The 14661-nt window shown below is 42.9% G+C and overlaps 1 protein-coding gene across 1 annotated transcript in view; it reads left to right on the plus strand.

The window, feature by feature from the left end:
- Nucleotides 1–14661, plus strand: part of dlgap3 (discs, large (Drosophila) homolog-associated protein 3) — a 118661-nt gene that overhangs the window by 40525 nt on the left and 63475 nt on the right. The gene's annotated exons all lie outside the window — the stretch shown is intronic.

The following is a 14661-nucleotide window of genomic DNA, read 5'->3' on the forward strand; positions in this document are numbered from 1 at the left end:
TGTGGCTTGCAGATTAGTTGCTACTGTAGCTGTAAAGAAGCTAATGTAATGATTTCATAGGGTTTCTCTTGCAGACTTTTTGAGTTTCAATCTGACTCAGTTTTAAATGAACATTTTAAAAGGTCTTAAAAATGCACATGATATGCTACATACATCATATCCAAGGGATCTTTCGTTCTGTCTCGTCAACGAAAACAAAGCAGACATTTCGTCAACATTTTTATAGTCGCAGATCTATCTTTAGCCCGTCAACATCCGTCTTAGTTACGGAAAAAAGGGTGATTGACAAACATTTTTCGTCATAGTTAGTGAAATGAACACTGTTACATGTAGCTCTAGCATCTGAAAACAAAAGTCACATTTTGAGATTATGATCATCCGCTTTACAAGAATTGTAAAAGAGACAAATAATCACAAGCAGCACGCACCACCTGAAGTATCCCAAGGTCGAAAATGCTTTTCGTTTTACATAACCATCTGGTGCATGCTGCAGCTGTTGACAGTAGATCAGTCTCCTGTGACTTGTACGTTGCTGTGCGTCACCTTCCTGCTCTGTTTGATGATTCCTGTTGAGACTGTAGCTCAGTGTCGGATTGTTGTACACAGCTACTGTGTTATCTAGCAATATGTGTTGTCTCTGCTGTCTTTTTTTTATCTCTGGCCTTTGGGGCTGATTATTTTTTTTTGCTGTTGATTCTGTAAGAAGTGGCAGAGACATTATTTGATCTATGTTGTAATCTATTTGATCACAACATTATTGCTACATAAAGTCTATGGACACCTGTAGTGGTGTTAAAAAGCAGTCGGGAAACATTACACAATGGAAGTGCCAGTTAGGAATCACGCCTTTTCCAATATGGTGGGGCTCATTGGCCAAATTGGCTAGAGTGATTGGCCTACTCATTTATTGCCATAGGTACGGTACTAAGCCAAACATGCTTACAATGTAGCTCAAAGAGCTGATTGACACAGAGTTTTATTAACAGTCACTTTTGCTAAGGTGGGAGCTTTGTCGGAATCAAAAGTTTTGCAGGTGGAGAGGTTCTGATTTACATATTCACATCTCTTGAAATCCATACTGTACATTATGGGACACACGATGTACCCATTACCATGGGTAATTCAAGAGTTGTGAGAGGGAAGCACTGGTGCATAGCACTTAAAAGCACGGGCTTGTAAAACATATATAACGTATCCCAAGCGTCGTCGTTTGTGTGCACCCAGTTTCCTTTCAAAACGCCTCGTCTGTTTCAATTTCACCTCTGTGGAGTGATGTGGGACCTTACACAGTGGTGGGATTCTCCAGAAAGAAAAGAAACTGACTCTCTTGTGGCCACAACATTGTATACAGTTATATTCAGGTTCAAGCAGACTCTTTGCAGCTCTAAACTCAGGTAACTGTTGGAGAGAGGAAGAGGAGAAAAGCTCAACAATACAATGGACCCCAGGGCAAGAGACATTGATTTTTGAGGGTGAATCTCTCTTCATAAGATATTGTGTCCCGGCTTGTATAGGAATACCGTCAAGTGGCAGCCAGGAGATGAGTTGTGGCTCATTGGGTTACAGTAGTTCATATCATTTGAGAGCATCCATAGCTGCCTGCTAACGCACCCTGGCTGAGTGGGAACAGTTTCTATTCAAACGGTTTAAAATTGTACTTTTGGATGACATTTTTAGGATTTACTCCCCCGTACGACTCTGTCCCATTGTCTCATACTTTTCCAGGTGAACAGCCTGGAGCCGCAGTGCACGCTCACCTTTCATCACGCCCCTGTTCTTTGAGAGGGCCGCTCTGACATTCACCTCATCAGGAGCATCACTGTCTCAGCTTGAAACTCGCGTCTGGTTAATAAAAAGAAATTGCTGACGCTAATAAAAAAAAAGCCAGAGCACACGAGGAGAGCCCGTGAAAAAAACTTCACAAACACAGGCACCAGCTTTTGTGATTGTAGATTTAAGAGATGGCATTCATACAGTGCACACAATTTCAATACATATTGAAGGAATATATGTAGTATGAAAGGGGAAAAAACCCATATAGCTGCTTGGGCTGCCATATGCATATTTGATGGTCTTGGTGCCTCTTGGGTGGGTTAGGGGTCGAGTTTACACACTCTCCAGCGGGACTCTCTCGGCTGGCACTCTTCCCACAACCTCAGGGCAGGAAAGGTGGAAAGAGAATCAAAAAAATCTAGTGTGGAAGACAGAGATGTGGATAAATGTGTAATATGCTGCACGCGTTTATCCTCCATCTTTTCTGCTATAGCCCCCCCCGTCTGTGCTAAGCGCTCCTCTCTCACGCTGCTCCTCGGATCAAAGACAACCGAGCTGCTGGCTTTGTTGTCATGTAAAGGACAGCGGGGGGAATGTAAGTATAACCTATTTGAGAAACACTCCAGCTGTTAGCGCAGTGCATAGTAAATTAGGGTTTGTGGAGCTTGCGGTGCGTGACTCTCACTTGATGAATTAGTAAAACTACAAGAAGAAGAACAAGAAGAAGAGGTGCTATCTGGGCTGCAGGCTCCAAGACCGAAACTCGTGAACTCATACTCCATAATGAGGGTTGCTGTGTAGGCACATGCATTCAGTAAGCATTCTGCATTCTGTTGCTGTATACATGTTTTCTGCGAAAAAACTCTATGCATGCTCGTCTAGTGTGTTTGTGTGACTCGTTCCCAGCAATAACCTCATGCAATATGGATGTCACTCGGTGCGCTGAGTGGGAAAGAAGGGAGTTTGCCAGGATGGGCAGCTAAGCTAAACCAAAGTAATGTTATGCAAGGGAGCATCTCATGTGAAACGGTTCTCAAGTATATACGGTTTAAGGAATTCACTGTCATTTTTGTGTTCCGAAGATGTTTTGCCAGCGAATGATGAAATGCATGAATTCAAAATGAGCTGCATCATGCACAGATGCTCAGGGCAGGCGAGAAAAAGTCTGACAGATTTATTTGGCCAAACATACATATTGTTTCTATTTATGGTGACTTGTCAGGTCAACATGGCCTGACAAGCCAAGTTCTGAAAAAGAAAAATCCCTCAGTATAATCATAGACTGCCAAGTATGAAAAAATTGATTAGTGAAATGCCACTTGTCATCATATTGAAAATCTATTGTGTTTCAGTGTGTAATGGAAGAAGAAATGGCTCCATGATGCGAGTGATACATATGGAAGAGGGTGTGTGTTTGTGTGTGTGTGTGTGTGCGTATTGGTGCTTTCTTCCTCAGGAGTGGCTGACATTGTGTTGATGTTCCTGCTCAGTTTAATGAGCAGATCTCAAGATTAACACGGGCAAATGATGAGAAACAGCATCACAGGAAGAGCCTGTGTTGGAGTTTCTTAGCACCCTGCTAGTTCTCCTGCCTGCACATCCGACATGGCTGGTGTCTCCAGAACCTGCCCGCAGTCCGAAAGGCAAGCTGAGCCGTTACCGACTGTCTTCACGTGCTAGTTGTAACATTTCAGTTCCGTATGCACTGAAGGATTTACCACCATCATTATTTGGTTTTTCCTACAGGCAGAAGAAATTGATCTAAGCTGTCACCTACGTAAAACAGCTGGAGAAGAATGCTTGTCTACATGTTTTTATTGTTTCTTTCTTCAAAACACTATTTTTTTTTTAAGATTAAGCATGCTGGATTGCATCTAATGTGTTCCCAGCTAACCTCTTTGCCCTCAGAATGTATTCATTTTTTTTGCACAAATGTAAATTACAGGAATATAACCAAAATACAAACTAAGAGAGACGATAACATTAACATCCAGTATGATTTTGCATACTAGATGTAGATCACGGTGCGTTTTCATGTTTTATATAATGTTTAATTACTGCAGCATAATGCCATTGATGTCGGGCAAAGAATGGAGAATAATGAAAACACAGACAAAGGGTAGACGTCACAATATAAACCCATTCAGGAGCAGCAACGGCAACATTTCCATGTTACTAAGTAACAAGGTAGGAGCCAGATCTGACATCCGTCAGTGTCGAACAGAGAATATGGCACCAGCCAGCGTCTGTATAATAGCTACAAATGGTTATGCAGCAAATTAATCTACATGAAATCATCCGTCTCGAACATGAGGCAATAGCCTATAGCGAAAGCGGTTAATGTAGCTTTTTTCCGTGTTGTTGCCAGGCAACGTGCAAGTAACAACAACAATCTGTCGTGTTTTTTGAAGACCAGTGAGATGTTACACCAGGATTTCATGGGCCTCGATCCTGCAGCAACGCCTCATCTCTTATTTTTGCCTCACTCCTACAGAGCTGTCCTTCGGGTCATAATGCACCGAGATGCTGTAGATTTCTTTAGATGACAATTGCGGATTACAGCAGGATCTTTGCAGAACTAATCATACACTAATCCTGCTTTAGGGCTACAAGCCAGAGCTGTAAAAATGGACCGTAGATGAGTCTGGTTAGGACAAAAAAATTAGTTATCTCTCTTTGTACTTTTTGATTTTTGTTACTTTCTCTTTTGTTTTCTCTCTTCTTATGTCTTCTAATCTTACACAATCCTATAAGCAGACATATGTGGACACACATTGTTGCACAATATGACTTGGGTGGCCTTTTTCCACATTCTTCCACTTATTGCCGTTTGGCCTTACACGAGGGACACAAAAGTTAGAAAGTCAAGTAGGAGACAGAAAGTCTGAAAAAATTGACAGATTAATGGAAACAGATGGAAAGAAAGTGAGAAAGAGAGAGGTGCGCTGTGTGTGTGTGTGTGTGTGTGTGTGTGTGTGTGTGTGTGAGTGTGTGTGTGTGTGTGTGTGTGTATGTGTGTTTATGTGTGTGTCGGTCACCAAAGTAGTAACCATTGTCGCATGGAATAGGATAATCACCTGCCTCTAATGATGTGGTTGCTCATCGCCGGGGGCAACCGCAGCCCACGGCCGCCAGTCTGATGTAGACAATCACTGCACATGCGCACACGCACACGCACACACAAACAGCAGACATACATCAAGACACGCACAACTGTGACAGCCAATTAATGAGCGGGACGGGATGGAAGAAGAGGAAGAAAGAGAGAGGAAGATTCAGAATTATGACATTCCTTACTGTCAAAACTCTTAGCACCACTTTGCTCCCGTCCACTAATTAGTGTCTCGTTGTATTTCACTCTTTCTCTCTTTCGCTCCTTGCTGAGTGTGTGTGTGCGTGTGTGTGTGTGTGTGCGTGTGTCGGCCTTTATGACATTTACAGCGCAATTGTGCTCCTTGCAGATTTTTTTCCCATCTAATTGGTATTAGGTTGAATATGCAAGTTGTCAGAAAAATGGATGTGTAAATTCAGGCGCTGCTTCAGGTGGCTTTTGTAGCAGCAGTGTTTTACATCAGAGAGCAAGTAAACAAGGGACGTTCGTAGCATTTATTTCACCTTCATCTTTCACACATGAATCAACTAACATATCGATTGGAAAAGAAATGCTTTTTGTGTCCATGCCGTCATGCTGGCTGGAACGTGTGTCAACACAGGTATTGTTGGTGTGTATTGTATGTATGTGGCGGTCATGTGCAGCAGTTACAGAGAGACTCACAAAGCAGCTGTGACAGTGCTGGCCTTTAGCAAAGATCCATGAGATGGAGTGTTTCACACGCTCCCGATAAGGTGAATCTTTAAACTGTTAAGGCAATGTGTTAATCCAAAATGACACAAAAGTGGTGAGTGAGCATCACTGGAAGGCAGTGAACATCCTCCCTTCCTCACTTAAAGGGCACCAGATCACTTGTTTTTGGAAATCATACAATAAACAAACACATGCTCCCACACACACTCACGTTTAGATCAAGACCGACTCACGGACCAGAAAACATACACAGACAATCAATTTTGATGATCGTTACACTCCAATTAGAAATACAAGCCTAGTGTGCATTATGCAGGAATATGCAAATTGCAGCGGAGGCAGCCAGTCTGTGACCAATGTGACGCCCGGTGGTTCCGGTTGCTGCGCGTGGGTTGATGATGATTTTTTAAGATAAATAGAAAGAGAGAGAGAGAGAGAGAGAGAGAGAGAAATAAATAAGTGGCGCTCTTGTTTGCTTATCATCATTTCTCTCTCTACCTCTCGCGGAAATGAAAAAGATTCATGAAACGTAAAGAGTGAGGAGAGCTCTGCAGGTTAATGTAGAAAATATATATTTCTTTCTGTTGGGTTTTGAGCATGCGGCCTCTTCCACGAACAGCATCTTATCACAAACGCTTCATGTTTCATTGAGCAGCTGAATTTTAAACTCAATTAGCACCTCATGAACACACACACACACACACACACACACACACACACACAAGTGCACAAAAGCCATCTCACGTGTTCTCACACTAGGCACTGGCACAAATTGGACTGTGAAACACACACAGGCACGTACCGAGTTGTGAAGGTAATTTTGCCCGAGTGGACCTGAGTGAAAGGAATAATGAGGCTTTGATGACTTCACTTGATGCCTTGCCGCCATGACATCATCTGTGACCTCGACAAGACCCCTACAATTGGCTCTGATTCATTCACCCCCCCCCCCCCCCGAGGAAATCTGATCTTTTGATAGGCTAAAGTCCACTGTGCCAGATGGAGAGGAAGGTGGAAAAGGTGAAGTTGCCATTTGTCATTTGACCGTGAATGAGGATTGGGTAGAGAGAGGTAAGCAGAAGAAACCCCCATCAACTTATTGCATTTGGATGTATTGAGAGGTCCAAAAGTGTAAGAAAAAGTGTAAAATATATATATAAGTTAGACTTATATATTTTTAGATCTTTCGAAAGCATTTGATCAGTAAATCATGACATTTTGGGAGTAGGAATCTATCAAACAGAGCACCTGCCAGGCTCTGGCGGTGCGGACGCGTTCCTCTTCGCCTCCGCCTTGAATGAATGAGATTCTTTATTTTGCACATTTAAGCATTTTGAACTCTTCAAAGTCAAACTTCCTCAAATGCTACACGTCGCCACGCACTGCTCCTTTATATTAGTGATACCGCTGCTGTGGCACCAAATAACGTTGTTTTCCGGGCATCCACCTCCCATACAGGCGTGTCTATCTCAGTGTCTTAGAAGTGACGTTTTTTCACCTGTCGATCAACTGGAAGCCAGGCTCATTAATATACGGATCAGCATTCATGAGATGTTTTTTGCACTGACTAATTAGTAAGGATCCTACGTACAGTTTTATAAATGAGACCCCTGGAGAGAACACGTTGGTCTTGTCCGCAATAAGGTTACAACATCTCTTTGGACCCGTAGAAAAATAAGTGTTTTTTTACACAATATATTTGTTAACATAATATGACAGTTAGATTTATCTAACGTATCCGTTTAAATTTTTCTCCCGCAGAAGAAGTTTGTTAGATTGACCTTCTCTAAACCGGTGCACCGGTGTGGTTTTCATACAAGCCTGTACAGGTTTTCTGTTGCACCCACACATGTACTTTTTATACTTTTATCATTATGTGTTTTGTATTGTTTATATGTGAAATAAAACTAAACTAAACTAAACTATCAGTTTAAAAGTAAAAATAGTGTCTGTCAAGGGTCAGGTGATGAGTGGAGGCTGAAAGATGTTCAAATGTCAGTTGAAGTAGACACTCTCTAAGTAAGATGTGAGAGTATTAAAAACAGCCACTATAATGACGTATTATTCTCCATTGTAATAATAATACAATCATAATTATGGTATTAAACAGAAAAGAGCTTGTGTAATACAAATTCTCAGATTTTGCTCGAAATGTTAAAGAAACAATGGAAGTGGTCTGATGACGTAGATGATTAATTTGTCATAAAACGTATTTAAAGAAAGTCAAAAAAAATTCCAGGATCCACCCCTCAATCAGCAAATTTACCAAGATGTAATAATGGGTTCCCGGGCCCCATCCCTCCACCAAGTTTGGTAGATATCGGTTCTCTAGTTTCTGCTTAATCCTGCGCGCGAATATACCAGCAAACAGACAAACAGACAAACAGACAAAGACAAACAGACAAACCAACAGACAGGGGAGGAAACATAACCTCCAATGGAACTCAGTAGAGCTCAGACCTCTAACAAGGCCAAACAGTCACGTCTGTCTAGTTCCTACAATAGAGAAAAAAAGGATGTAGTCTAACAATATGCACCATTTAGTAAAGAGTGATATATCTCAACACAATAAACATTTACTTTTGTTTAAATCAAGATTCCTACAATTACCTCACAATGTTAAGTAAAGTGTGGTTGTTTTTTTATCTTGTAATTGGCCCCTTGAACTGGATCTGCACCAAAATGAAATGGGTTCTTCCCTGGCCCACGCCCGTCAAATTCGGTGCCAATTGGTTCTGCACTTTTGTGTAATTCTGATGACAAATAGACAAACCAACCAATAGGATAGCTTATATCCAACAAACCAATGTGGGTGAGGTAATTATGAACTGGTGCAAGAATGGAGATGCACTCAGTGTTCCCCAGCCGGCGACCTTGAGTGGCATTAGATGATGTGGTTCGGGATGGCGCTGTAAACCCTAGCTGTGACCCTGGTGTCGTATTACCGATAGTTTGCCACTAATGGACATCCTATTCATTGCCTTGAGATTGTCTCTCCCAAAATGACCTCCCTGTAAGCATCCGAGCACACACAATTGCATGTGCACGCAATTGCACACACACGCAAGCATGCACACACAATGTTGCAAAAACAGCATGCATCATTCATTTCTGTAGTCAGTGCACCGTGAGTATATTTGTCTAAAGATCCATGTTGCGTCAGCAAGCTCGGGATCGGGTTTTGGGTGAAGGCCCATTTACCAATAATTCACATGCATTTACCCAGAATCACACATGCATGTGCATACATTTAGATTATGTTGAAACACAAACACACAAAATCTTTTGCAGGTCCGACTGAGAACGACGAGAGAGATCCTGATTGTTAGGATGCTGCGGGGAAGCATTTCTGCTGCTATGTTCACCAGCAGCAGTGGAATGAATTAATCATAACTTTAGTCATCCTCCAAATGCCCGCTTGTGACGAATAGCGGTCAGGCATTATGGGGCCGTGATGAACTCAGCCAATTTGTTTTCAGGTCATTGTTTTGGAAATGGTCTTGCCTTCTTTTGCTCTGTTCTTCCTTGTCGTCCTGTTCTCATGTCCTCAAGGAGAGCAGAGCAATATAGACGGAAACGGGGAAAGGACAGAGGGAAAGTAGTAAATGAAAAGGAGAAGGAGAGGGAAAGAGAAAGAGCTGTAGATATTATACGAAAAATGGTGAGCAGTCAGGTGAGAACTGGAGACGGAGCTGGACTCATAAGGAGACAAGATGATGAAGAAGAGCACAGCTGTTTTTTTGCACCCACACACAAATGCATTCTTACAAGCTTATATTTCTTCAGTACATGCAAGCCTGCACACACGTGCACAGATGTTACTTTAGCAAATGCTTCACTTGTATGAAACCCAGTGAAGCAGAAAGAAGACTTTTGTCCCTGTGAGTCCTCTTCTGCTCGAGCCTTCGTTTCCCTCATCCATCTCGACCTTTCCCACTCACATTTTTGACCTCCTTTCAACCACTCCTGTGCCCTTCTCTACCTCCTCTTCCCAGCTCAGCACTGCTCCCTCTGCTTTATGCATGCGTTTCTGTACGGGCTTAAGATCACCGTATCACAAGCACCTCACTCTAATGTGCAGTGTGTCCGCGGGCGCGCCCGGAGCTGGTACATTCATTTGATTTGTGCCGAGTCAGAACAGAGTTTTAAAAGCCTTGAGGACGAGAGATGGGGCCGCGTGCTTTGCATCCAGACCCCATGTCTGTGTGTGTCCACGTACAGCACAAGGTCTGCGTCCCTTTGCTTCCTGTGTGTGGACAGGTGAGGTCCTCGCGTTGAGACAGGCCATGTGGAGGCCAACATTAAACAAGTCGTTCACTGTACTCGATTTGCTAGCGGGTGCGAGCAGCTTGAATACACTGAGGTCCATGTATAGCTGTGAATGCAAGGGGTACAGTTTGGCTTACGTACACTTAACCACCATTGTTTTATGTGTGCTTCCACGCAAAAGTAACTTTACATTGGGTGTATGGGAACTTTGGAAATACCACGGGGGGCTGCAGAAAACTATGATTGGTTGGCATGAGTTGCTTGTGTTTTCTACTGCAAGTCCCTGGTGTTGTTGGAGATTGTCTGTAGTGGAGGAGAACAGTAAAGAGGTTGAAAATAGTTCAATGTTCTTCTTTTTTTTCCAGAAGGAATCATCTCATGGAGCCATGGGTGAGATGAGAGTAAACCAAAAACTGTGAAGTTGTACAACTATAAAATAAGCTGAAACTGACTGTTAAAGCTCCAAAGACAGCAGAGAGGAATGATCATTTTCTGAGAGTTCATTTCTACGACTGACAATTTTGACAATGACACTGTCTTGCAAAGCAAGGTTGTGTAAAATGGTGAAACATAGCTAATATTCATTCTGAACTCTCCAGTTGTGTCAAAGGTCAGCTCCGTCAAAATGGATTGAAGTTCGGACAGGGTGCAAAAACGTGTGTCAGAGTTATTCAGAGCCATTGAAATACATTCATTTTGGTGTTATCAGCATCAGAAGTCCCTTGCTGTTCATCAGAATTTACCGTTCTTGCTTTCTTGACTTTCTCTCCAAAGCACCTTTCTTTTATTGCCTTTTTGTCATCCAACTGCTACGTGTATGTGCACCTGCTTTAATAGACCACCAGGGGAAAGCCAGCACTCCTTCTCCCCGTGCTCTCTGCTCTCCTCATCTGTTTTTATCTTCTCTCTCTGAGAAAACCCTGATCCATACTGTCTCTAAAGCTCGCTCTCCTCAAGTCATCTTACTTGCAGCTTAATCAAGCTCCTGTCAGCAGGCAGGGTGCAACAGGCCTTTACAGAATACTGTACATGATCTCCGAGAAATGTTATTAGCATGAGCCTTACAGTATATGTACGTGTGATAGGCATGATAACTCTATATCTTACTCAAATATATGCATTGGGGGTTTTCAGAGGTTATCCCTCAACTTCATGGTAAGCTTGAATGAAGAAAATCAGAAGGGTATAAGCAGCCATGTGGGGGGAATACTTGCAACTGTTATTTTCTCCTCTGTTAAGCTGATGGAAATCCCCTATAGGGTGTTTGCAGAGATGAAGTCAGTGTTCTGTTAATAGGATCTAATTGGAAATGGTCGGTGTTGAAGAAGTTGCTTGGTTTGTCTGAACCTAATCCGGTGGAATCCCTAAGAAATGATTAAGAATATATGTGCTGTGTGCTAAATGTAGGACAGTGCTTTGCAAACGGAACTAAGCCTTTAGACGCTTTGGGTTGCCGCAGTTGCCTCAAAGTCGAGAATAAAGTATGCACTTCACATATAACTTGAAGAATTAATACATAAACTCTAGAAGGACAAAAAACATCCAGGGCCTTTCTGTGTGGGGTTTGCATGTTCTCCCAGTGTATGCCTGGGTTCTCTCCGGGTCCTCCGGCTTCCTGCCACAGTCCAAAGACATGCAGATCGTGGTTAGGTTCATTGGAGGTTGTTCGCCTCAGTAGGTTGACCCTGTGATGAGCTGCGACTTGTCCAGGGGGAACCCCTCCTCTCGCCCAATGTCTGCTGGGATTGGCTCCATGACATTGTGGGATCAATACTGGCCGTTGATACACAATATGTTAAGCAGGTAAATTAGGTCTTTGGCATACCTGACATTTCGTCTTCCAATTCGGAATGTTGGATTTTTTTTGTTTCAAGGACTGTCCAGTCATGTGACTGACACGTAGCTACACCATCCAAACCCAGGCATATTAAAAAAATTGGCTTTTCGAATACCTGTCCACTGTGGGACCACTACACATGTAAGTCAGAGCTGCTGTAGATTGTTGAGTGGCAATGGCTGTCTCTGTGGTTGTTGTTCCCGAATTGCAGTGGCCAAGTCAAACCTGTCCTCTCCTGGCCTGGTATGAACTGGCCTTACAGCTCAACCCTGTAGGGAATCCTACAGGGCTGAACTGGCCCTAATTAATGCCCCTACTGCAGTCTCTTGTTAGAGAGGGCGATGAAGAGAGGAAGCAAGAGAGTGAGAGAGAGTCAGTAGAGAAGGGGACTCTCAAATATTGATTATATTTGCATAAATAGCCGCAGTTGTTTAAAGCCCTGCATGACCTCACTTGCTAGCTTTGCACTCTCCGGGCATGCGAAAGAAGAAAAATAAAGAGAGGCTGAATGAGGGAGGAAAGAGGTGATTAGAGTCACGAGAATGCATAGATCTCCCGCAATGTGACACAGAGCAGGCCTCTCAATCAAGTCATCCCAAAGGCTACGCCAGTTTTTCTTCACTTTGTAAATTGGACCAATTATTGCCCCATTAGTGAGCCCACTGTAGTACGGCGGACAGAACATAATGATGCTTTTCTGTTGAATTGGTCATTAATACAATTGGTTGGGTGAAACAGCCGAGAAGGTGAAGCGGTCACTTCAGTTGTAGTCTTTCGATCAGTGGTGGCACTTGATAAATGTGGCCTTTCAAACAGAGGAGCGACCGAGTGAAGTGCATGGAGAAATGCAGAGAAAATAATTGCCTTTCTCCTCTACTGACTGGTTCCTCCTCACCCCCAACAGCTCTGCAGTTTGTGTCTCATCAAGTCTTGGTCCGGGATCCCCAGTGAGGTTGACCCCTCAGGACCGGGGATCCTGCAATACTGCATGTGTGTGTGTGTGTGTGTGTGTGTGTGTGTGTGTTTGTGTGTGTGAAGTATATACATTCAAGAAAGTGTCAAGGAGGATTTTTAGGATTTACTGTTAACTAAGCTGTAGCCCACTCTGGAGTACTTTGAGTCCTGCGGTTGTTGCCAAAGAACAGAGTGTTCAAATAAATTTGCTCTTCTATCTACACCGAAAGAAAATATGGGGGTTGAGGATGAACTGCAAAACTCATAGAAAGGCTGACCAAAATAAGGGGACTTCCAGGCACTCACTGGTATGCAAAAAACTTGGCAATACCTCAGTCTTTTGTATTTCCAGAAGGGATTAGAGTGTAAGCAGCCAGTAAGGCCAGATAATCTTAAAGTTATGAAGCTTATTAGAAGGGTCACACTATACGATATGCAATGTTATTTGACCAGTTGCCACCCTCCATATGGGCAGGTGGGGAAGCGCCCCAACAAAAAAATCATCCACCTCAAAACATAGTGTCTCCTGGCTGGGGCCAGTGTCTGCCCCCTTATGACCATGGGCCACTACTGTATGACACTGTAGTGACACAACTTTTTTTGGGGAGATTCCTCGATGTAGGAACATTTTTGTGATGCAAAATATTGGTATATAATACTTTTCAGGTATTTATTTGAAATTCACTTAGTTAATAGCAGAATTATCTGTGCAGTTGTTATGCATTGCATCCTGCAGTGTTAATAATAATAATAATAATAATAATACATTTTATTCGTCAGTGCCTTTAAAGAAACCCAAGGACACCTTACAAAACATTAATAAAAACATTAATAAAATAACAACAAATAAAAAAGATTATCTTTATTTGCTAAACAAACAGTTTAAGTTGATTCAAGCAATTTATTCTTTTTTGTGTGTGTTCTTGTATTCTTAACATCCTAGTGCCACAAACTCATGTAAGTTGTACACCAGTGATTAAATACAAATACTTACTGACTTCTAAACTGAACACAATTTCCATTCTAGCATTGAATTGGGGCGAAGGGAATGCATTTGGATTGACCCTGTCTGGCAATATTTTCTTTCTGTTAGAGAGCTGACATGATGTTACTCATTTACACCATCCAGTCTGTTTGTGAATTGGCCTGTGTGAGTTTATCGGGCAGTAGACAGATGAGGCTGCGAGTGAGTTTTTTCACACCCATTTTGACTGCCATCATTGATATGCAGGCCAGTGTGTGTATCCACCTGCATAGGTCTCTGTGCGATTTTGTGCATGTAAACCATATACATTTGAGAGCGCATGCCCCGCCCTGCGTGTGCGGGCGTATGATCGCATATTTTGTGTATGAGGGAGCTAGCAGAGCTGATCAGTGTCCATGCTGAGGGCTTTGTCACAGCTGACCTATATTAGATGAAAGCAGCTGGATCAGTGGCCTGCAGGGACAGCGAAAGAGTTGTGTTCTAATTATCTCTGCTGCTAGCTAGCGACACATCACACCCTCACGCACACACAGGCGCACTCGTGCAAAAACACACACGCTTGCATACACACTTTTCCGGCAAATCAATGGGAGCCTCGGAGAGCATTTGCCGCGCTGCGCTTGACCAACGTAAGCGACAGATCCTGTGTAGGATTGGCAAGAGTACAGCACCTCATGTCGCACAATGCATATTAAAAAACCCTTTGTGATCATCATCATGGACTGTACCCCTCTGCGTCCGAACGCCACTGCACACGACACGACTCCATTCGACTTGGCCAAATAAAATTACCAGGTGATTATGCTGCTGAAATGAAGTCAGGCTCTCATTGTGCCATTTGGGAATGATCGGAATGCATCCAGTCATGTTCTGACTCCTGACTTGGGTTCAAACTGTAAATGTGGTCTGCATATTAGTTGCCATGGAGCCTCGAACACATGCTGCGGGGGCGCGTTAGTGATAATGAGGCAGAGAATGTCAGTAAGAAAAAAAGCCCAGGGAGCTAATGCTAACAGCTAATTGTAATCACTGGAGTAA

Source organism: Scophthalmus maximus, chromosome 22, assembly GCF_022379125.1.
Source record: "Scophthalmus maximus strain ysfricsl-2021 chromosome 22, ASM2237912v1, whole genome shotgun sequence".
Taxonomy (NCBI): Eukaryota; Metazoa; Chordata; class Actinopteri; order Pleuronectiformes; family Scophthalmidae; genus Scophthalmus; species Scophthalmus maximus.